Source organism: Rana temporaria, chromosome 6, assembly GCF_905171775.1.
Source record: "Rana temporaria chromosome 6, aRanTem1.1, whole genome shotgun sequence".
NCBI classification, from domain to species: domain Eukaryota; kingdom Metazoa; phylum Chordata; class Amphibia; order Anura; family Ranidae; genus Rana; species Rana temporaria.
The window spans coordinates 180,773,969-180,797,297 of record NC_053494.1 but is presented as its reverse complement, the minus strand read 5'-3'; the positions used below and the strand labels follow the sequence as shown (position 1 = coordinate 180,797,297).

The window sequence follows — 23,329 nt, the reverse complement described above, 5'->3', positions numbered from 1 at the left end:
TTTTTTTGGGGGGGGGAGTGGAAACCCTCTTTTTAGAGGGTTCCAGCTCCCACTTCCTCCCGATACAGGAGGGAAGTTGACCTCTTCCCTCGTCTCTGCAATCATCTGGGACACGCCACTGCATACAAATTTAAACTCTTAGAGCCAGTTCACACTGGGGCGGCACGACTTTGGGGGAGACTCGGCAAGGCGTCCTGAAGACGACTTCAGAGTCACCCTGAGTCGACCCCGAAGTCGTACAAGAACCTTTGCGTCGCTCCTTTTAGAACGGTTCTATTGACTACAATGGTACGCGACTTGTCAGGCGGCTGAGTCGCCCCAGTGTGAACCGGCTCTTAAGCCTCGTACACACACACGGTTTTCTCAGCCAGAAACAGCAAGAAAACTACTGGCGGCGCTTTCTTGCAGAGTAAACCGCACGTGTGTATGAGGCTTTGAGGTTTCTGGTCAAGAAAACTGCCCAGAATCTAGGCGAGAAAAATAGAGAACCTGCTCTCTATTTTCTCGTCGTGATTCTCGGCAGTGTTTTCCTACCGAGAAACCCGAGCTTGTGTATAATTACCTGCCTCCATGGAAAACCGCGCTTGCTCGAAATGACTTTGACGCATGCGCGGTAGCTTCCAAGGCATAGGTAGGATGAAGCAAGATGGCGGCGACGGCATCGAATGTATTTTAGTGTGAATTGAGGCTAAAGGGTTGGATAATTGAAGATTCACTTCAAATATCTAATCCTGTGAAAAGAAAATCCTTGTTTGTTTTTTGTTTTTTTTCATCTGTGAGTCAAGTGAATTTTCACATATTCGTTAAGTACATTAGCGTAAAAGAGCATGTAACATATATATTAGAAATATTAGAAAATGTAGTATATGATGAAAGGTGTATATGAAGTGGATAAGGCAGATGAGATAGATGTATGTATGGATAGTAAGACATTAGATAGAAGAACAGATGTATTATATTTATCTAGTAAATAAAAGTAATATATAATGGAATATATATATATATTTATCTATGTATCTATCTTTCTATGTATCTATGTATCTATCTATCTATCTATCTATCTATCTATCTATCTATCTATCTATCTATCTTTCTGATTTGTCCTTTTACTATTGTATATAATATATATATAGGAAAAGGGCAAATCAGAGATAGAAAGATAGATAAATAGATGAATCTATCTTTCTATCTCTGATTTGTCCTTTTACTATTGTATATATTTTTATATATACAGTATATATATATATATATATATATATATATATATATATATATATATACACAATAGTAAAATGACAAATCAGAGATAGAAAGATAGATAGATCTATCGTTCTATCTCTGATTTGTCCTTTTATTATTGTATATATATATATATATATATATATATATATATATATATAAATAAAATATATATACAATAGTAAAAGGACAAATCAGAGATTGAAAGATAGATAGATAGATCAATTTTTGTCTAAGTGTTTTCTAAAATAAACAGATGCACATTAGAAAGGACAGTGGAGGAGCGTGTATCTTCACACATAAATGAGGGAGTACACACACACACACACACACACACACACACACACACACTCAGCCTTTGAGAATACAATATTCATTTTGCTGCAGAAGAACAGACATTGCATAACAATGAGATTTGCTAATGAAATCAACCATCAACCTGGAATACATATGTATTAAACCAAGACCTCAGTGTCATTTTCTTTTTGCATCATTTCTCTCTGCTCACTCAGGTTTTTTTTTTTTTTTCTCCTCTCTCAACCTCTTAATATTTTTTGCCGTTATCAGGCTCGATTGCTCCGAGCAAGACATTTTGTGAGCATGGTAAGTGGAGGCTTTCCACATTTACAGGGAAGAAATTGCCAATTGTTGTTATGCATATTGCAGGAAAATAGTAAGCAGAGTAGGGGGGAGGGTGCGGGGGATGGTAGGGACACAATCGATGGATGCTGAGCATAGAGAATTGGGACGGGGTCAAGTCTCTGCCCACAGATGATCTGGATTATGTACCACTGACAGGTGCTTTAACTCCTTCTGTTAGGCCTAAAAACCACACAGATGAGTTTATGGGAATATTCAATCGAGGCAAACTAAGCTGTCAAATGTCACCTTTAATTTTAAATTGTGATCGCCAGATAATCACTTTTCCATAAGATTCCAAAAATCAAATAGATTGAGTGTGCATGGTCACAGCAACACGTGATGGTCTACAGGTCAGAATGCAAGTAATCAGGAAAGGGCTGGAATGGCAAATAGAGAATCCGAGCAATGCTTGGCAATTTTTATTAATTTACACTTACCGGCCACTTTATTAGGTACACCTGTTCAATTGCTTGGTAACACAAATTGTTAATCAGCCAATCACATGGCAGCAACTCAATGCATTTAGGCATCTAGACGTGGTGGAGACGATTCGCTAAAAAAATTGAACTTCTGCTTTAAGAGCAGGTGACCCCCTGACATGCCATTTTTTGGGGGGGGGGGGGTGGGGAGTGGAAACCCTCACCTCTTCCCTCATCTCTGCAATCATCTGGGACACGCCACAGGCTTTCCTGATTGCATACAAATTGAAACTCTTAGGCCTCGTACACACGGACGGACTGTCCGATGAAAACGGTCCGCCGGACCGTTTTCATCGGACATGTCCGCTGCCGGATTTTGGTCTGATGGCTGTACACACCATCAGACCAAAATCCCAGCGGAAAACAAATGCGGTGACGTGGTCACGACGTGGCCGCGACGATGACACGGCGACGTGCACGACCCTGGAAGGTCAATGCTTCCACGCATGCGTCGAATCACTTCGACGCATGCGAGGGCTTTCGGCTTTCGGCCGAGCGGACCAGTTTCAGCGGACATGTTCGGTCGTGTGTACGAGGCCTTAAGCACACGGTTTTCTCAGCCAGAAACAGCAAGAAAACTGCTGGCGGCGCTTTCTTGCCACGTAAACCGCGCGTGTGTACGAGGCTTTGAGGTTTCTGGTCGAGAAAACTGCCCAGAATCTAGACGAGAAAAATAGAGAACCTTCTCTCTATTTTCTCGTCGTGATTCTCGGCAGTGTTTTCCTACCGAGAAACCCGAGCGTGTGCATACTTACCTGCCTCCATGGAAACCCGAGCATGCTCGAAATGACTTTGACGCATGCGCGATAGCTTCCAAGGCATATGTAGGATGAAGCAAGATGGTGGCGACGGCATCGAATGTGACGAGCGCATGCTCGTCGTAGTCGATGACATCACCGCGTTCATGCCATTCAAAAGAACGGCGGTTCTTTTGAATCGTACCTGTGTACACTCGGCCTGAAAGAATATCTTGCCAGGAATTTTGTCAGGAAAAACGATGTTTTTTTCCTGACGAGAATCCCGGCCGTGTGTACAGGGCATTAAGGTTGGACCTCATATTATATGGTCTTGGTAAATCCGAAGACAAAAATCTGCAGAAAATCTAAGGCCCCGTACACACGATAGAATCCATCCGCAGATAAATCCCAGCAAATGGGTTTCTGCGGATAGATCCTATGGTGTGTACACGCCAGCGGATCTGTTTCCGCGGAGAAATCTCCTCTGGGATGGATTCCAGCAGATCGGATATTTGCTGTGATGCACAACAAATCCATCTGCTGGAATCCATTCCAACGGATGGATCCGCTCGTCTGTACAGACTTACCGGATCCATCCGTCTAAAGGGATTCCCCGCACGCGTCGTAATGATTTGACGCATGCGTGGAATTCCTTATATGACAGCGTCGCGCCCGTCGCCGCGTCATAATAGCGGCGACGGCGCGACACGTCATCGGCAGAGGATTTCAGCGCGGATTTCAATGCGATGGTGTGTACACGCCATCGCATAGAAATCCTCTGAAATCCTCGAGAGGATTTATCCGCGGATACGGTCCGCTGGACCGTATCTGCGGATAAATCCTCTCGTGTGTATGGGGCCTAATAGTGTGTATGGGGTCCTAGCTCTCGAAATAGCTACAACTTCAATCATGACTGTTATTATTATTATTATTATAGAGGATTTATATAACGCCAACTTTTTTGCGCAGCGCTTTACATCTTGAGGACAGACTACAATACAATTCAATACAGGAGCAATCAGAGGGCCCTGCTCATTAGTTATCTACTTTTTGTAGGCCTTGAAAATGGTCAATATAAAAGAAAAAGAGGGAATACAGCTTCTCAGTGCAGTAAGTAACAATTTATAAAGAATAAAAAGGAAACAAAATGACAAAAGATGGTGTGAAAATGCTGAGTTAAAGGACACAGGCCTACTCGAAAGCCCTCTCCCCGCTGTGGGCAACAGCTGGTAAATGCACTTCATTATCCACACAGAGAAAAAATGCAAATACAGCTGATAAGATCACCAGTCCAGCATACATAGTGCTCCCACCTCTGGCTCCATCCACATCCATCAGGAAAGGGTCACAAGGACACATTCTGAGGATAACCTCCCATTCCTCAGCCTAAACTTGCTGGATTATCACCTGATCTTAATGGCTGCTGCTGGGCCAATCTGCCATCGATTTTTCAGTAACATTTGACAGATCTGGCTGGTATTGTCTGAGTTTCAGTGGAACCAATTATATAGGAGCCTCCAATGGCTACAGCTTTTGCCTATTCATTATCCAATATGCATTTTTCAGGCCTCAAAAACTGTCCAATGACCCATACATGTACTAAATAGGAGCAATGAAGGTCAACCTTTCTGTCTGTGTATGGGCATCTTAGAGGAAAATATCTAGTCACACTTTTCATCAAGTTAGTAATGATTTCCAATCACATTGAATATTAAGAGTATAAATATATGTGTGTGTGGTTGGTAAAATCACACGTCCTCTCTTGTAGTTTATGATATTTCTACTGGGTTTTACTATATTCAAATGTGCCATTGGGAATTAGACATGTGCATTCGTTTTCATCCAAATGCATTTTTGTCCAAATTTCAGGTATTTTCGTTATCGTTTTAACAAACGATAACGAAAGCACAGAAAACGAAAAGCGAAAGATCCGACATAAACAAATGCTTTATTTTCGTTTTCGTTGCAGTCGAATGTGCCTAACCTTAACTATTAGTCCAATATTATTCTACATAAAGAGAAAAGATTCGACATTATAGAGACATGAAGAAGAGTCGACATAGAGAGAAAAGATTGGACATAGAGAGAAAAGATTGGACATAGAGAGACATGAAGATTGGACATAGAGAGACATGAAGATTGGACATAGAGAGACATGAAGATTCGACATAGAGAGACATGAAGATTCGACATAGAGAGACATGAAGATTCGACATAGAGAGAACATTCGACAGACACCATAAGCCTTCAATGACAGATTCGACCTTAATTTGGATTTTCGGACTAATGCGTTTTTTTAACGAAAAACGAAATAAATAAAAACGAATTTCGGGAGTAACTAAATAAATTTATTTTTCGGACGAAAATGAAATTGCGAAACAAAATATTTCAGTGTGCACATAACGGGCGCTGCCCCCCTAATCTTTATGCGCCCGGCCCCTAATCTCCATGCGGAGATGCATGGATCTCCATCCGGATGCATGGATTTCTATGTGGGTTCTTTTTTTTTTTTTTAGAAGCACATGATCATAGCCTAAGGCTCTAATTGGCTTCAAAAAGGGTGGGCTTAGGGCACAGAGCTCTGCGCCCCGAGCCCACCCACTTGTGGGACAATAGCAAATTAATATTTGCTATTGTCTTCCTGTTTCTCCTCCCAGCCAATCAGGAGGAGAAGCAGCACAATTGTCCGGAAGGAGAAGCAGTGGGGAAACCGCCAAGGAGAGAAGCCGTGGAGAAGCCACCCACAACCTGGATGGGGTAGGTAGTGTGGGACAATCAACTGATCAGGCATTCGTTATGGAAAAGCTATGGATTTGTGAAAGAGCAAGTCCTTGCAAACAGCACAAATGAGGCATTTCTAGGTTATGACCAGTGGTGGTGGGGGGTGCTTAATTTTTTTTTGGGGGGGGGGGCAGCAAACAAACCTCCCAGTCGCTTGTTGGATTGAGGTCAGGCCAGTCAAGTTCCTCCACCGATCATCCATGTATTTATGGACCTTGCTTTGTGCACTAGTCCAAATCATTTGATGGAGGAAGAATTACGATGTGGGGGTGTTTTTCAGAGGTTGGGCTTGGCCCCTTAGTTCCAGTAAAGCAAACTCTTAAGGCGTCAGCATACCAAGACATTTTGGACAATTTCATGCTCCCAACTTTGTGGGAACAGTTCGAGGATGGCACCTTTCTGTTCCAACATGACTGTGCACAAAGCAAGGTCAATAAAGACATGGGGTGGAGGAACATGACTGGCCTGCACAGAGTCCTGACCTCAACCCGATAGAAAACCTTTGAGAGAAATTAGAGCGCAGACTGCGAGCCGGGCATTTTTGGTCACATCAGTGCCTGACCTCACAAATGCGCTTCTGGAAGAATGGTCAAAGATTCCCATAGACACACTCCTAAAGCTTGTGGACAGCCTTCCCAGAAAAGTTTAAACTGTTATAGCTGCAAAGGGTGGGCCAACTCAATATTGAACCCTATGAACTAAGACTGGGATGCCATTACAGTTCATGTGCGTGTAAGGCTTTATGTACAGGGGACATTTTTACAACCTCTCCTGAACGATTTAACTTGACAGATAGTAACCCTGCCGCGTTTACTTGCCGTGTTTAGAGGCGTTTTGCTGCGTTTGCGTTTAAAAAGGTTTAAAATTTATTTTTATTTTTTAAATAGCAAAAAATGAAAAACCACTATAAACGAAACGCGGCTTGGCGTCTGAAACGTCGGGAATGTCGGCGTCTGAACTCATTTTTTTTGCCTGCAAAGAAAGGCCTATGAACGCAACTGCCTAAAAACGACAGTAAACTAACCTGTGTACATGTACACATAAGATAACATTGGATGAGTTCAGGGGCAGTTGAAAAAACTGCCTCTGAACGTCCGCTTAGCAGCAGCAGTAGTGTACATGGAGCTTAAAGTGGATGTAAACCTGAAAAAAATCTTTTTATTCTTTGCTGTCACAATGTAGAGTATAAGATTTCCTATCATCTGTGCCCAGTCTTGCCACACAGAGTTAATCCAGCTCTGAGCAATCCTCTTTTATTGTTCAGTGAAATAAAACGGACTTACCGAGAAAAACCTTAGTTCGTTCCGCCCCCTTGCTGTGAGTGACAGGTTATTTACATATCTCATGCACTAGCTTGGAGACAGGCATTATTTTTTAATTCCCATCCCAACTCCTTTTCTGAAGTCATGTGGGTACTTTCCTGGATTTTGACTGGATGTTAGTGACCATAGCAGAATTTATTGTAAGGGGAGTGTAGAGGTGGGCGGGGAGTCTACTGACATCACAACTCCACCCACCGAGCTCCAGACAACAGATCCACCCACAGAATCTGCAGTTTTTCAGTTCTTATAACAGACAGAGGGGAGACATTTGACAGGTAAGGATACATGCAGGAGGCGTCTATATCCTTATAGATCAGCACTATGGCAGGAGTTTAGAAAGGATGAGAACGGGTTTACATCCACTTTAACCACTTCAGACGTCAAGATGTCAACAGCGCGGCTCTCAAGTGCCGGGTGGACGTCTTTGGACGTCTTTTTAAAAGCATTACCCGCGCACGCCACTGGGTGGCGCGCAACGGGTAAACACTGCCCCGGCACATCGCTGAAGAGCCAATGCGTGTACCTGGTGGCCGCGATGTCCGCCGGGTACAGGCGATCGGCGGTGACATAGCAGGTGACAGCAGGGACGTGGAGCTCTGTGTGTAAACACAGAGCTCCACGTGCTGTCAGAGGAGAGGAGACCGATCTGTGTCTCTTGTACATAGAGACACAGCATCGGTCCCCTCCCCCAGTCACCCCCCTCCCCCCACACAGTTAGAACACACCCAGGGAATACATTTAACCCCTTCCTCACCCCCTAGTGTTAACCCCTTCCCTGCCAGTCACATTTATACAGTAATTAGTGCATTTTTATAGCACTGATCGCTGTATAAATGTGAATGGTCCCAAATTTGTGTCAAAAGTGTCCGATATGTCCGCCGCAATATCGCAGTCCCATAAAAATCGCAGATCGCCGCCATTACTAGTACAAAAAAAATAATAAAAAAAAACATAATTCTGTCCCCTATTTTGTAGGCGCTATAACTTTTGCGCAAACCAGTCGCTTATTGCGATTTTTTTTTTACAAAAATACGTAGAAAAATACGTATCGGCCTTAACTGAGAATTTTTTTTTTTTTAATGGTATATTTATTATAGCAACAAGTAAAAAAAAGATATATTTTTTTTAATTGTCGCTCTTTTTTTCTTTATAGCGCAAAAAAACAAAAACCGCAGAGGTGATCAAATACCACCAAAATAAAGCTCTATTTGTGGGGAAAAAAGGACGTCAATTTTGTTTGGGAGCCACGTCGCACAACCGCGCAAATGTCAGTTAAAGCGACGCAGTGCCGGAAGCTGAAATTTCGCCTGGGCACGAAGGGGGTTTATGTGCCCAGTAAGCAAGTGGTTAAAGGCAGGCGTCACAATACTTTTGGCTTTGTTGCCTGAATCTGGAGCCCTTTTTCAAAAATTGATAGCAGACTAGTTTGCGCGATCTGTCATTAGTGATGTTGTAATGATTAACCTCTATGGCCATACAATAGGCTCACAGGTCCCTGTGCTCATGCATTCCGCCTTTCGCAAAGCGTTAGCAATCTGTTAGGACCACTTCCGCGTTTTACAAGGAGGCACCGAATAAGACTGCAGATCACTCCATCCCAGCGTTTTCCCCGCTGTATTGTTCAATGCGCGGCAAGAATAATATACAGCAGTTCGACATGACAAGCAAACCAATTGCGGCATTTCTCTAAAACAAATGCATTCCATCTGCAAATGACCCACAATAAATCCAAACACAGGAACTCGGTCATTACAGGTTTGCTGCTGCAACAAAAGTAGCCTGTTCATCCCCCCTAAGCCCATATGTTGGAGCTTGAAAATCCATATGTCCAGGACGCTTTGTTAGAACACACACTATCAGGGAACACAACCTCAGCCATATTGAAGCAAAACATATTCTTCGCCTATGTCCCTCGGGAGTCTCAGAATAAAGTCTTGCCAGTTTCTGTACCCGGCGAATGGCTGTGCTGCTTTCTGGTTGCGGGGGCCTGTTCATCAACAAGAACGCCAAGGTTCAATTTACTGAAAGGGACTTTAAACCTAAAACATATGCACCCCCCCCCCCCCCCCCCCCATTACAATAACAAGTTGCCTCAACACTCACATCTATTCATGGGGAACATCCCATCCTTTGAAAGAAACCTGAGAAAAATTTACTGATGTAATACATTAATTAAACTGTTAATGATTACAGGGAAACTGATTGCATCTTATGGCTTTATGTATCAACTGCTTTTAAAGGGGTTGTAAAGGTAACAAAAAAATCCTAAATAGCTTCCTTTACCTCAGTGCAGTCCTCCTTCACTTACCTCATCCTTCCATTTTGCTTTTAAATGTCCTTATTTCTTCTGAGAAATCATCACTTCCTGTTCTTCTGTCTGTAACTCCACACAGTAATGCAAGGCTTTCTCCCTGGTGTGGAGTGTCGTGCTCGCCCCCTCCCTTGGACTATAGGAGAGTCAGGACGCCCACTAACACAAAGCTCCTTTCTCTATCTGCAACGTAGAGAGCGTCCTGACTCTTACTTAGGCTGCATTCACACCTTGGCGTACAAAATCGCTGCGTTTTGTCCCGCGAATTGCGGCGACAAATTGCGGCGTTTTGTCCCGCGAATTGCGGCGACAAAACGCCGCGATTGTGAATGCAGCCTTTCCCCCTCTATGGAGATGGTTCACATCTCCTATGCCGAACGCCGAAAGCCGCCTGAAAAAAAGGTCCGGGACTTGTTTTCAGGCGGCAGGCGTACGGCGTTCGGCGTGGAGATGTGAACCATCTCCATAGAGGTGCATGTTAAATCACCCCTCCAGCGTCTCGGGGCTGCAGCGGCGTCGCACTACAGGCGTATATATGCCTAGGTGTGAACGGGGGCTTAAAGCTGAAGTTTAGGTATGCCAGTTTTTACAATAGTCTAGCTTACTTCAATGTAATTATGTATGTGCCATACTAGTGGGATTTCCAGGGAATCATAGGCACCATTACTCCAGCGATCTCCACCAGATCCTGGGTCACTTACTGAGTGGCCGTCCTGCTGCTTAGTGAACACAGGAGGTCGATCACTCAGCATGTGTTCCATTCAGAGTACACTTTATTATTTTCTCAATAATTGGATGAGGTGGAGATCGTGATGTCACCACCCCACCTCTACATCTTGTCCAATCAGAAAAAGCTTTGCATTCATTGAGCAAATGCAAAGTGGTCCCTAAATAGTGCCCATACCCAGCAAGTGATCTTCTGTGTTCACAATTCAGCTGGGCAGCCACTGGGCACAGCGCCTGGAAGCTAGCTGAGGTTACTGTAGTAGCTTTGCCTACTACAGTGGTCTCCAGCTTCCACTGGGATCCCACAAGTAGGATATGGCACATACATACTTACATAGGTCCAAGTTTGACCAATATACATCGAAGCTGGACCAATGCAACCACAAAGAAATTGCCATAGCTAAACTTCAGCGTTAGGTTAAGCTGCAGGGCCACCATCAGGAATTATGGGGCCCCTTACACAGCTTCAGGCATGGGCCCCCTGGATCAGAGAAACAGGGGGGGGGGGGGTTCTGCCGCCGCCTGAAATTGAGAAGCAGGGGGGCTGACACGAATTGAGACATGATGGGGGGGGGGGGGACCCTTTACAAAAAAAATAAATAAAGAAAAAATGTATATAAAAATAAACATTTATAAAAAAAAAGGGGGGGGGGTTGCCATACAGGGCCCTGGGGACCTCTGGGCCCTTTAATTAAAAAAAAATACATATATATATATAAAAAATATTTAAAAAAAAGGGGGGTTGCCATCCGGGGCCCTGGGGACCTCTGGTACCTTTAATAATAATAACAATAATAATTATATATATATATATATATAAAAAATAAAAGAAATAAAAAATATATATAAAACATTTTTTAAAAAAAGGGGGGGTTGTCATCCGGGGCCCTGGGGATTTCCGGGCCCTTTAATAAAAAAAAACATATATATATATATATAGAAAATATAAAAAAAAAAGGGGGGTTGCCATCCGGGGCCCTGGGGACCTCTGGGCCCGTTAATAATAATAATAAAATATATATATATATATATATATATATATATATATATATATATATATATATATATATATATATATAAAATATATATAAAAATGGGGGGTTGCCTTTTAATAATAATAATTATATATATATATATATATATATATATATATATATATATATATATATATATATATATATATATATATATATATATATATATATATATATATATATATAAAATAAAATATAATATATAAAATAAAAGAAATAAAAAAAATATATAAAAAAAGGGGGGTTGTCATCCGGGGCCCTGGGGATCTCCGGGCCCCTGGGGACCTCCAGACCCTTAAAAAAAAGGGGGTTTAAAGGGGGTTGCCATCCGGGCCCCTGGGGACCTCTGGGCCCCTTACAGGTGTACTGCCTGTACCCCCCTGTTAAGCTGTATCCATTCATGGGCAATGATACACAATAAAGCATATTAATTAACCAATATAGGGAGCAGAATGTTATTTTTGGTAGTTTAAATCCCAAACCCCAGATCTGCTCTCCCAAATGCTTTATTCCTCTGTCAACACTACTACTGTACTGAACACATTTTTCCAGATACGTGAAGAACAATAAGTATCACTGCTATGCGTAACAGATGTGAAAAGAAGGGGAAGCAAAAGGAACTACATAGGTAAAGGTGAAAAAGAAGCCCTAGAAGAGGTAAAAGGGTTTTGGGGGTGCCTTCCCTCAGATACCCCTGCATCCTTCCTGTCCGCACATTTCCTTGTGTGCATGCTTGCAGACCTTGAATACTTGCATCCCCGAAGGCACGTGGGATACAGAAAAAAAAATCCTGATTTGGGGGAGGGAGGTCGGATTTGAGTTTGCATTTAATGAATATTCATGAAATGAGTAATTATGCACTTATCTCATGTGAACGCTCAAATGCTTCTCAGTTGGATATGGCCACTCTACCCTCTGTCCATTTACAATTCTTTTTTAAACATCCTGCTTAAGCAAGGAGCATTATTTTGCAAGTCATACTTAGTATATGTAAATCCAATCACTAAAACCTCATATATACGCTGCACTATGTCATTTTCAATATTTGCAAATATGCAGCTTTAATTAAACAAATGCTTGGTGATCCTGCCATGACGGTCCTAACCAAGCTTTTCCTGCTTTTAGGGGGACAACACTTTGTCCCTGTCACCTAACTGTTCCCCTGCTTTGTCACTCTGACCTCTGATGTAGACCACAAGTGACTATTTTACCACACACTATGTAGGTATGTTCCACTGTTGTCACCGTCTGGAAACCAGCTCTGAGAAATGCCATACATCCATTGCTAGGGTGTATGTAGTCATGAAGTGGTTGCAAAGAGGGCACAGGAGATAAGCAGTACTGAGATACAACAAAGATTTACAAGATAAAAACTAAGGGCCAGATTCTGGTAGATTCCGCGGCGGCGTAGCGTAAGCCATTTACACTACGCCGCCGCAAATTACTGGAGCAAGTGCCGTATTCTCCAAGCACTTGCTCCGTAATTTGCGGCGGCGTAGTGTAAATGGCCCGGCGTAAGGCCGCGTCATTCAAAGGGGGCGGCTTGTATTTAAATTAAGCGCGCCCCGCGCCGATCGAACTGCGCATGCGCCGGGCATAAAAATAGCCCAGTGCGCATGCTCCAGCTCACGACGGAAAATGTCAATGACGCCGATGTGAGCGTCATTGAAGTAAAGTCCTATTCGCAAACGACGTAAACGACGTAAAAAGACGACGCTGGCCCGACGCCATACTTAACATGGCATACGACGGACCTTCGTAAACTTGCCCCTCATATAGCAGGGGCAAGTTTACGCTTACGGAAACGTCGTAAATTCACTGCGTCGTCCGCGCGTACGTTCGGGAATCTCGCGTAAATAGCTAATTTGCACAGACGACGGGGAAAACGACGAGGCGACACCTAGCGGCGGGAAAAAAAATTGCATTTAAGATCTGACAGCGTAAGAGCCTTACGCCTGTCAGATCTAATGGATATCTATGCGTAACTGATTCTAAGAATCAGTCGCATAGATACGACGGCCCAGATTAGGACTTACGACGGCGCAAATGGCGTTGCGCCATCGTAAGCCCTTTGAGAATCTGGGCCAAAGTATTTTGTTAAAAATGGCAACTGTTTATTATATAGCTAGTAGTGGTTAGTCACATTCAACTGAACTTGTTCTGTAACGTTGAAGATGCTTTGTAGCTTATCTGAGTCATTACTTCAATTCTAATGAGCAGCATTCAAGATCTCAAGGATCATTGACAAGATTCTCCAGTGTAGTTTTGGGCTGATTCCTCACCGTTCTCATGATCATTGAAAAACTTGCATAGAGCCCCAGACCAAGGGAGATGGGCAGCTATTTTGTGTTTCTTCCATTTGCAAATAATTGCACCAACTGTTGTCACCAGTGCCGGCCCAAGACATCGCGCTGCCTGGTACCAAGAATGAAATGCTGCTCCCCCCCAAAAAAAATTACGCCCACCAAAATGCCCCCACATCCATTATTTTCTATCATGATAACTAAAGTGGACCTATCATGGCTCTATACATGTATATAGGAGTATAAAAAGGACCTGTTATGGCTCTATTCATGCAATTAACCCCACAGTGGAGCGGAGAGTGGAACGGGAGGAGCGGACGGGCGGCAATTAGCCCCACAGTGGAGTGGAGAGTGGAGCTGGCGGAAAGGGATGGTGTGCAGACAGGAAATTTGCTGCCCCCCTGAAAGTGCTGCCTGGTACAATGGTACCATTGGGTCCCATGGTAGGGCCGGCCCTGGTTGTCACCCTCTCACCAAGCTGCTGGGTCTTGTAGCCCATTCCAGCTTTGTGTAGGTCTATAATCTTGTCCCTGACATCCTTGGGCAGCTCTTTAGTCTTGGCCATGGTGGAGAGATTGGAATCTGATTGATTGCGTCTGTAGACAGGTTTATTTTATACAGGTAATAAGCTGAGATTAGGAGCACCCTGTACAACCACTTTTACCTACATGTAAGCCTAGATTAAGGCTTGTTTGTAGATGCCGAAAATATCTCCTAAACCTCCACTGTTTAGGCGATATTTACAATAGAGGCATGCGCCGATGTCTACGGCGCATGTGCCGTAAACAACGGTGCAGGCGCAATTTAGAAACATCGATCGTGCCGTTTCTAAAGGAGGTCATGCCGCGTCTGGTGGCTCCCGCGCGCATGCTACTCCGGCCAGTCACAGAGCAAGAGTTTGCAGCCCCGGAAGGAAGAGGGCTGAAGATGGACGCTTCAGTCAGCGGGGACAGCAGTGACATTGCAGGCTTTGTTTTTAAGGTAAGTGGCACATAATGGGCTACTGTGCGATGCATAGTAGCCCATTATGCTTTACCTTTGCAGGGAATTAAAGAGGAAGTAAAACCCATCAGGGTTTACTTCCTCTTTAACCACTTAAGGACCGCCTCCTGCACATATACGTCGGCAGAATGGCAGGGCTGGGCACATGTACGTACAGGTATGTCCTGTACTAGTACCCAGCCGTGGGTCGCGGGCGCGCGCCCGCGACCCGGTCTGAAGCTCCGTGACCGGGACCGCGGGACTCGCGGACCCGATCGCCGCTGGAGTCCCGCGATCGGTCCCCGGAGCTGAAGAACGGGGAGAGCCGTGTGTAAACATGGCTTCCCCGTTCTTCACTGTGGCGGCAGCATCGATCGTGTCATCCCTTTTATAGGGGGACACAAACGATGACGTCACACCTACAGCCACACCCCCTACAGTTGTAAACACACTTCAGGTCACACATAACCCCAACAGCGCCCCCTGTGGTTAACTCCCAAACTGCAATTGTCATTTTCACAATAAACAATGCATTTTAAATGCATTTTTTGCTGTGAAAATGACAATGGTCCCAAAAATGTGTCAAAATTGTCCGAAGTGTCCGCCATAATGTCGCAGTCACGGAAAAAATCGCTGATCACCGCCATTAGTAGTAAAAAAAAAAATATTAATAAAAATGCAATAAAACTATTCCCTATAAATTTTGCACAAACCAACCGATAAATGCTTATTGCGATTTTTTTTTACCAAAAATAGGTAGAAGAATACGTATCGGCCTAAACTGAGGAAAAAAATTTATTTTTTATATATTTTTGGGGGATATTTATTATAGCAAAAAGTAAAAAATACTGCATTTTTTTCAAAATTGTCGCTCTATTTTTGTTTATAGCGCAAAAAATAAAAACCGCAGAGGTGATCAAATACCACCAAAAGAAAGCTCTATTTGTGGGGAAAAAAGGACGCCAATATTGTTTGGGAGCCACGTCGCATGACCGCGCAATTGTCTGTTAAAGCGACGCAGTGCCGAATCGACATCAAAACCGTGGATTTTTTTCCGACGGATTGTTCGCCCAAACTTGTCTTGCATACACACGGTCACACAAATGTTGTCGGAAATTCAGAACGTCAAGAACGTGGTCACGTACAACACCACGACAAGCCGAGAAAAATTAAGTTCAATGATTCCGAGAATGCGTCAAATTGATTCAGAGGATTTTTGTGCATCAGAATTAGCTACAGACAATCAGAATTTCCGACAAGAACTTTTGTTGTCGGAAAAATTGAGAATCAGCTCTCATGCCGCGTACACACGATAATTTTTCAGCATGAAAAAAAAACGTATTTTTTCAGCATGTCGAAAAAATGAAGTTTTCCCAACTTCATCATTAAAATGACATTGCCTACACACCATCGTTTTTCAAAAATTATCTAGCAAAGCGCGGTGACGTACAACACGTACAACGGCACTCTGAAGGGGAAGTTCTATTCGCCTTTGGGCTGCTTTAGCTGATTCCGTGTTAGTAAAAGACGATTTGCGCTTTTCTGTCTGTCACAGCGTGATGAATGTGCTTAGTCTATTATGAATGGTAGTTTTACCAGACCAAGCGCTCCCGTCTCATAACTTCCTTCTGAGCATGCACGGGTTTTTTACGTAGTTTTAGCCCACACACGATCATTTTTTACAACCCGAAAAACGACATTGTTTAAAACTTTTTTTTTTGTCGTTTTTCAGAACCTAAAAAAATGATGTGAAGCCCACACACGATCATTTCAAATGACGTTTTTGAAAAACAACGTTTTTTTTATGCCGAAAAATGATCGTGTGTACACGGCATCAAACATTTGTTGTTGGAAATTCCGACAGCAAATGTCCGATGGACCATACACATGGTTGGATTTTCCGACAACAAGCTCACATCGAATATGTGTTGTCAGAAATTCCGACCGTATGTACATTACAGTTAAAATAAACCTACCATAAAAATTATAGACTGATCATTTCTTTGTCAGTGGGAAAATGTACAAAATAAGCAGGGGGATCGAATACTTGTTCCCTCACTGTACTTATAATAACACCCATAATCCCATCGGAAATTTTTCCTATGAACAGATTAAAGCCCACCATGATTTTACCATAAGAAAAAAAAACTAACAAAAGAGCCGTGTTATCATAAATAGCCGAAATGACAGAAAAAAAAGGTCCCTTGATTGAACCTGTATATTATGTGTATATAACTCACTTATTCCGACTAATATTTCTTTTTACAAGAAAATGCCTATTAAGAGGCTCGGCTCGGTATTTCTACAAATCCCAGCCACGGTAAAAGATCGCTCTTAAAATGGTGGCTGTAAAACATGTTTATGCTGCTTTGTAATGAAACAACTCAATTTGTATTGAATTATGGCACTGCCATTTCTCTACTTTTAGGTGATAGAAAGGAAGGACGATTTATTAAAGCACAGGAGATCTCTGGAACGCTGGAAGGTCACAGCCTGTGAGCGGAGCTGCTAGCAAACACACTGATGATGCTCCAAAGCTGCCATTTTTCTTCCTCGACACAGACTCCATCTGCCACCGATTCATTTGTAGCCTCTGAGTCAGAATATCAATGATATCCAAGCATTCTGCTAGTCTGCTTTCACCTTGACATCACCTCTGAAATACAGAGAAAGCAGAGGCTACACAGCAAGCTGCCGGAACCGGCTTTCTGCGGCAGAGGATTTCGCTGTGATATATGATTTATACACAGAAACCTTAAAGCTCAAGTTCACCTTTATTACATTTTCCACCTGCAACATCTTTTCTGTGTGTTCTCCATTAAATGTAATTACATTTCCTTTTGCTTTTTTTTTTTTTTTCAATCCACCGTGGCCTTCAGGCTCTGCCCTCGGTTCAATTCTTGATGCTTTACCATAAACGATCTCTTGACACAAAGATATCAAACAAAACAGACACGACTGTCTTTGAAGGTTCCCTGTTATCCAGGTCATGGTTTATCTACCGTGTTTCCCCGAAAATAAGCCCGGGTCTTATATTAATTATGCCAACAAAAGACACAGTAGGGCTTATTTTCGAGGTAGGTCTTACCATGTAATGTGCTGTTTTCTCTCCCCCTCTCCCTCCCTGCCTGTGTGAACCAAGTTAAAATGCTTGTACAATCCTATAATCCACTCTATTACAGTAGTATATAATGTACAATGTGTGCGTTTCTGTAATATAATTGTGCCAAATACATTTGTTATAGCGCCGCTCTGCACGTCTGTTACCCACCGGAGCTCTCTCCCCCGCAATTATATTACAGAAACACACACACATTGTACATTATAAACTACTGTAATATAGTGGATTATAGGATTTTACAAGCATTTTTAATTAGGGCTTATTTTCGGGTAGGGCTTATATTGCAGCCCTCCTGGAAAATAACGCTAGGTCTTATTTTCAGGGTAGGTCTTATTTTTGGGGAAACAGGGTAGTAGTAGTCACAAGCAACTGGACTTGTTCTGTAATGTCGAAGACATTTCAGAGCTTATCTAAGTCCCTTCTTCGGGTTTTAAAGGCTTCCGACGGTCGCATACAGCGCGTCACGATTTTCCGAAAGTAGCCGAACGTTGGTGCGCAGGCGCCGTATAGAGCCACACCGACATTCGGCTTCTTTCGGCTACTCGTGACGCGATGTATGCGACCGTCGGAAGCCTGTCGGAAGCCTGTCAATCAAATAGGAACGCCCAGTCCCGAAGACCATACCCGGAAGCGGCGGAGAAGATCGCTCTCTAAAACGGTAAGTACTGCTTCTATTTAAAAAAAAACACCCGATTCCCCTTGACAAAACGAGCCTCAATCTAATGTTAAAAATGTACTTTTTGGGTGAACCTCCACTTTAAAACCCGAAGCCTGTCAATCAAATAGGAACGCCCTGTCCCGAAGACCATACCCGGAAGCGGCGGAGAAGTTCTATCTCTAAAACAGTAAGTACTGCTTCTATTTTAAAAAAAACACCCGATTCCCCTTGACAAAATGAGCCTCAATCTAATGTTAAAAAAAAAAATTCGGGTGAACTCCCGCTTTAATGAGTGTCAAGAAAAACTCCAGCATTTTAAAACTCACGTTTTAGCTTTTAGTTTCATGTTTGTGAAATTCTTACTTCCTTGCTGCAGTGGTTCTGCTGGACCCAAGGTCCTACTCATATGTGCCTTTAGGCATGTGCAGTCTACTTTCTCCACTGCAAGTGGCGGAATTGCAGGGAGAGAGGAAGTCAAGAGGAACATGACGGTCCCTCTATGCATGGGCGTAGCATAAGGGGCTGCAGGGGTCACAATCGCAACCCCACCCCTAGCCTCCCTGTCATATTATCATATCCTCCAGCTCCGATCTGCTCAAAGGCGCCACAGCCACGCTCCAGTACTGGGCTTCCACTTTGCCTTCCACGATCCACACCCCTCCGTTCTCATTGGCTGGGGACAAGCTGTGAGCCATTTCCTGAATGGAGAGGAGAACAGGGTGAGAACAGCCCAGTGGCCAGGTCAACTTCTGCATCGGGGCCCACAAGCTTCAAGCTGCGCCTCTGCCTCTATGGTTTTCAGGGTCACTGGGGTAGCTATATATTGGATGTTGCCATCCCATGTGTCTCTAGCAGCCATCTTTGGTCGAGCCGAGCCTATTTAAGACAATGGCTCCCAGACTGGGCGCGCATTTTATATGTGTATAGTGTAGGGACAGGTCACCCGTCTGACAGGGATAGTGGATAACGTCAGGGAGAGCAGGTAAGTATAACATGTTTTTTCTTTTAGTCGTAAAGGCAGAAGTTTTATTTTTATCTTAATGCATTCTATGCATTAAGATAAAACGCCTTCTGTGTGTAGCAGCCACCCCAGCACCCTCCTAATACTTACCCAAGCCCCATCTTGACCCAGCGATGTCCATGAGTCCCTCGGCTGTCCGGGACTCTCCCTTCTGATTGGCTGAGACACAGCAGCAGAGCCATTGGCTCCTGCTACTGCCAATCAACGACTTGCTGGTAGGTTAATTGGATTTGTCCAAATTGACCCAATGACTGCACCTGCCAGCAAGACACTGGCTGCAAAAAGCGCCTTGAGGCGATTCAGTTTGCATGTGTAGCGCTATGCAAGTCATTCACTGCATCCTGGCCAGTAAAGGAGCTAGATTAAGAACATCAGAATCTCCCTGCTTACTATGATCATATGCATCGAGGCCCATGGGTAAGACTGCATTTATAAGCATTGTTTATTATTATTATTATTAATAATAATAATAATAATCAAAATCAGTTATCCAATCAGAAGAGAGAGGGGGTGGGGCCGAATGGCAGCTCCTTGTCTGATTAGCCACACAGAGCTGCAGCTCAGCTCGGGTGCCCCCATAGCAAGCTGCTTTACTCTAGGGGCACTCAACAGAAGGGAGGGGCCAGGAGCAGCAAAGAGGGACCCTAGAAAAGGAGGATCTGGGCTGCTCTGTGCAACACCAACTGCACACATCAGGTAAGTATAACATGCTTGTTATTAAAAAAACACACACACACACACACACAAGACTTTACAATCATTTTAAGCCTTTACAACCATTTCTATCTGGGGGGACGGGAAAATTATTTTAACTTATTTTATCCTCTGCTCTACTATGCCTTGGTAGTGGACTGTTCTTTGGTGTCCTGGCGTCTGGTGGAGGGATATGTGTCCTGCATCAGTCTTGATGATGTCAGAGGACCTTAGACCAGTGTTTCTCAACTCCAGTCCTCAAGGCGCCCCAACAGGTCATGTTTTCAGGATTTCCCTGAGATGAATTGGCTGTGGTGATTACTAAGGCAGTGAAACTGATCAAGTCACCTGTGCAAAATAATGGAAATCCTGAAAACATGACCTGTTGGGGCGCCTTGAGGACTGGAGTTGAGAAACACTGCCTTAGACCACCAGAGAAGAGAGGGGAGAAGGGGCTGCATGGGATCCAGAGGAAGCGGAGGTTCAGTCCAGTCACAGGCGGGGAAGGTCCAGAACATGGTAAGTGGGTTAAAGGATACTGGCAATCAGAATGAGGACATCTAGTGGCATAAAAAGGGTACTGTGGGAGAAATCTCTGGAGTAAAGATTTATATTGCAGCAAAGCTGATTTTGTTATTTTATTTTTTAATGGACTATTCACAAACAACATTGCAGGCAATACTAAAATCTTTCCAGTCATTTTCAAAAAGTCACAGAATTCATGAGTGGCCTAAAACCAAAATATTAGAATTAGCATAATAATTGTTATTGATTTATAAAATGCCACATCTCCTGTAACATGCAAAGTAGGGATTTTGCAAATGTTGTTTTAAAAAAGATTCTATAACAATCTGCAGTATTACAAGTGAGCTCTAACCAGAAGTGCAAATTAAGCCTACAGATGGATCTAAGAAGAGAAAGAATTCTGGTTTTCATCCAAGACTTGCTGTAGTTTATCACGTCACACTAATGTTTGAAGTTGTCTTGCTTCCGGTGTTTTGGGAATACTACCCCCCATCCATATAGTCTTCTAGAATGTAAAAGATCCAGATGTTGTGCTATCACCTTGATGAAATTACCAGGATAGATGGTGCTTGCTAGACCCACCTCTATACAAACTTTTCTTGGTGATTGACTTTTCTCACTAAACTATTCAATAACTACGGAGTTGCTTTACTTTCTCAATGACAGAAAGGCATTTTAAAAATATGTATACAGATGTGGTCGCACGTGCAGTCGTAGGCTACCTTCCTTAAAGCAGAACTTTACCCATAACAGCTTGATAAAAAATAATACATATTAATAATTATGCTACCAAAATTAGTGTGTGCTGTAAATTGCCTCCAGCATTGTTCCTGCTTCTTCTTGCTGAATGCCACCATTTTTCTGCCCAGAGCCCCTGAACAGCAGTAAATCATAAAGTGGAACAAAACTAGGGTTGTCCCGATACCAGTATCGATATCGGGACCAAAACTGAGCATTTGCGGGAGTACTCGTACTCCCGCAAATGCCCCCGATGCCAGATCCAATACTACCCCCCCCGCCATCATCGCCGCAATGCCGCCGCATACCGCAACGCCGCCGCCGCCTAGTTATTCAGCGTGCAGGGAACATTACAGCTTTCATTTGAATAGCTGTCTGTTCCCCGCCGCGCCACGTATAGACACTCCCCCTTGCTCGGGATTGGACGGGTGATCTGTCTATCAAAGTGCAGATCACCTGTCCAATCCCGAGTAAGGGGGAGTGTCTATACGCGGCGCGGCGGGGAACAGACAGCTATTAAAATGAAAGCTGTAATGTTCCCCGCATGCTGATTAACTAGGCGGCGGCATCTAGGTATGGGGAGACATGGCTGCATATGTGGGGGGACATGGCTGCATATGTGGGGGGACATGGTTGCATATGTGGGGGACATGGCTGCATATATGGGGGACATGGCTGCATATGTGGGGACATGGCTGCATATGTGGGGACGTGGCTGCATATGTGGGGACATGGCTGCATATGTGGGGGACATGGCTGCATCTGTGGGGGACATGGCTGCATTTGTGGGGGACATGGCTGCATTTGTAGGGGACATGGCTGCATTTGTGGGGGACATGGCTGCATTTGTGGGGACATGGCTGCATTTGTAGGGGACATGGCTGCATTTGTGGGGGACATGGCTGCATTTGTAGGGGACATGGCTGCATTTGTGGGGGACATGGCTGCATTTGTGGGGACATGGCTGCATTTGGGGACACATTTAAAAAAAGTATCGGTATTCGGTATCAGCGAGTACTTGAAAAAAAGTATCGGTACTTGTACTCGGTCCTAAAAAAGTGGTATCGGGACAACCCTAAACTAAACCAATCAATTTAACAGTTTAAAACACTAGTTACATTCCTGGAATGCCAGGAATGCTGTCACATTTGATTATGTCCTCAACCAAACTGTCAAACCATCAAATGGTTGGTGTCATAGCTGATCACATGTGCAGCACCATGGCACTTACAGATCAAACAGAAGCAGCTTCCTTGGCTGCAAAGGATAGGTGGGCCTAATTCTGCTTTAAAGCGGAACTAATCCCCCCTGTTCTTTTCAGCCAAGGAAGCTGCCATCTTGGCCTCACTTTGATTTTCACCTGCCATGATGTTGCACGTGTGATCAGTTATGACATCAGCCATTTGATGGTTGGACAATTTGGTGGAAAGCACAAGCAAATCTGACAGTTAGCGTTCTGGGAATAAACCTGTTTTTTACCCATTAAATTGGTGGGTTTAGTTACGCTTTAAGGCGGAGCTCCAGCCCCCCTTTCAAATACTGTAGCTACTGACTTTTAATATTAGGACACTTACCTGTCCAGGGATTTTTCAATTGGCTCTCAGGTGCTGCTGCCACCCTTCCTTGTAAGGGAAAGCGGCAGTGAAGCCTTTCTACTTCACTGCTGGTTCCCTACTGCGCATGTGCCAAGCGCGCTGCACTTTCTGAATGGCCCGGCGAAGAGGGAAAGAGGAGGGAGGCTGAACTTCCTGCGGCGAGGTCTGCGGCACAGTCTCCTGGAAGTGGGGACAGGTACCTGTCAAACACAGGTACCCGCTCCCCTCTTCCCTCCAAAAGGTGCCAAATGTGACACCGGAGGGGGGAAGGAGGCAGATAAGCGGAGCTTCCACTTTTGAGTGGAACTCCACGGGTCGGCCTCTACAAATTCAGCAGTGCCTAAAAATACCTAAAAATGGAGAGCAACTGAGCAATTGCCGCTACTGTGACCCATCAGATGCTGCCAGTGTGCCCATCAATTG

At 43.9% G+C, this 23,329-nt stretch overlaps 1 protein-coding gene and 1 long non-coding RNA gene across 2 annotated transcripts in view; one reads left to right on the top strand and one right to left on the bottom strand.

The window, feature by feature from the left end:
• Positions 1-23,329, bottom strand: part of BAZ2B (bromodomain adjacent to zinc finger domain 2B) — a 426,898-nt gene that overhangs the window by 286,411 nt on the left and 117,158 nt on the right.
• Positions 1,576-17,392, top strand: LOC120944084. The gene is made up of 2 exons (XR_005750353.1): positions 1,576-1,842; positions 16,984-17,392. It is a non-coding gene; the product is annotated as an uncharacterized LOC120944084 (long non-coding RNA).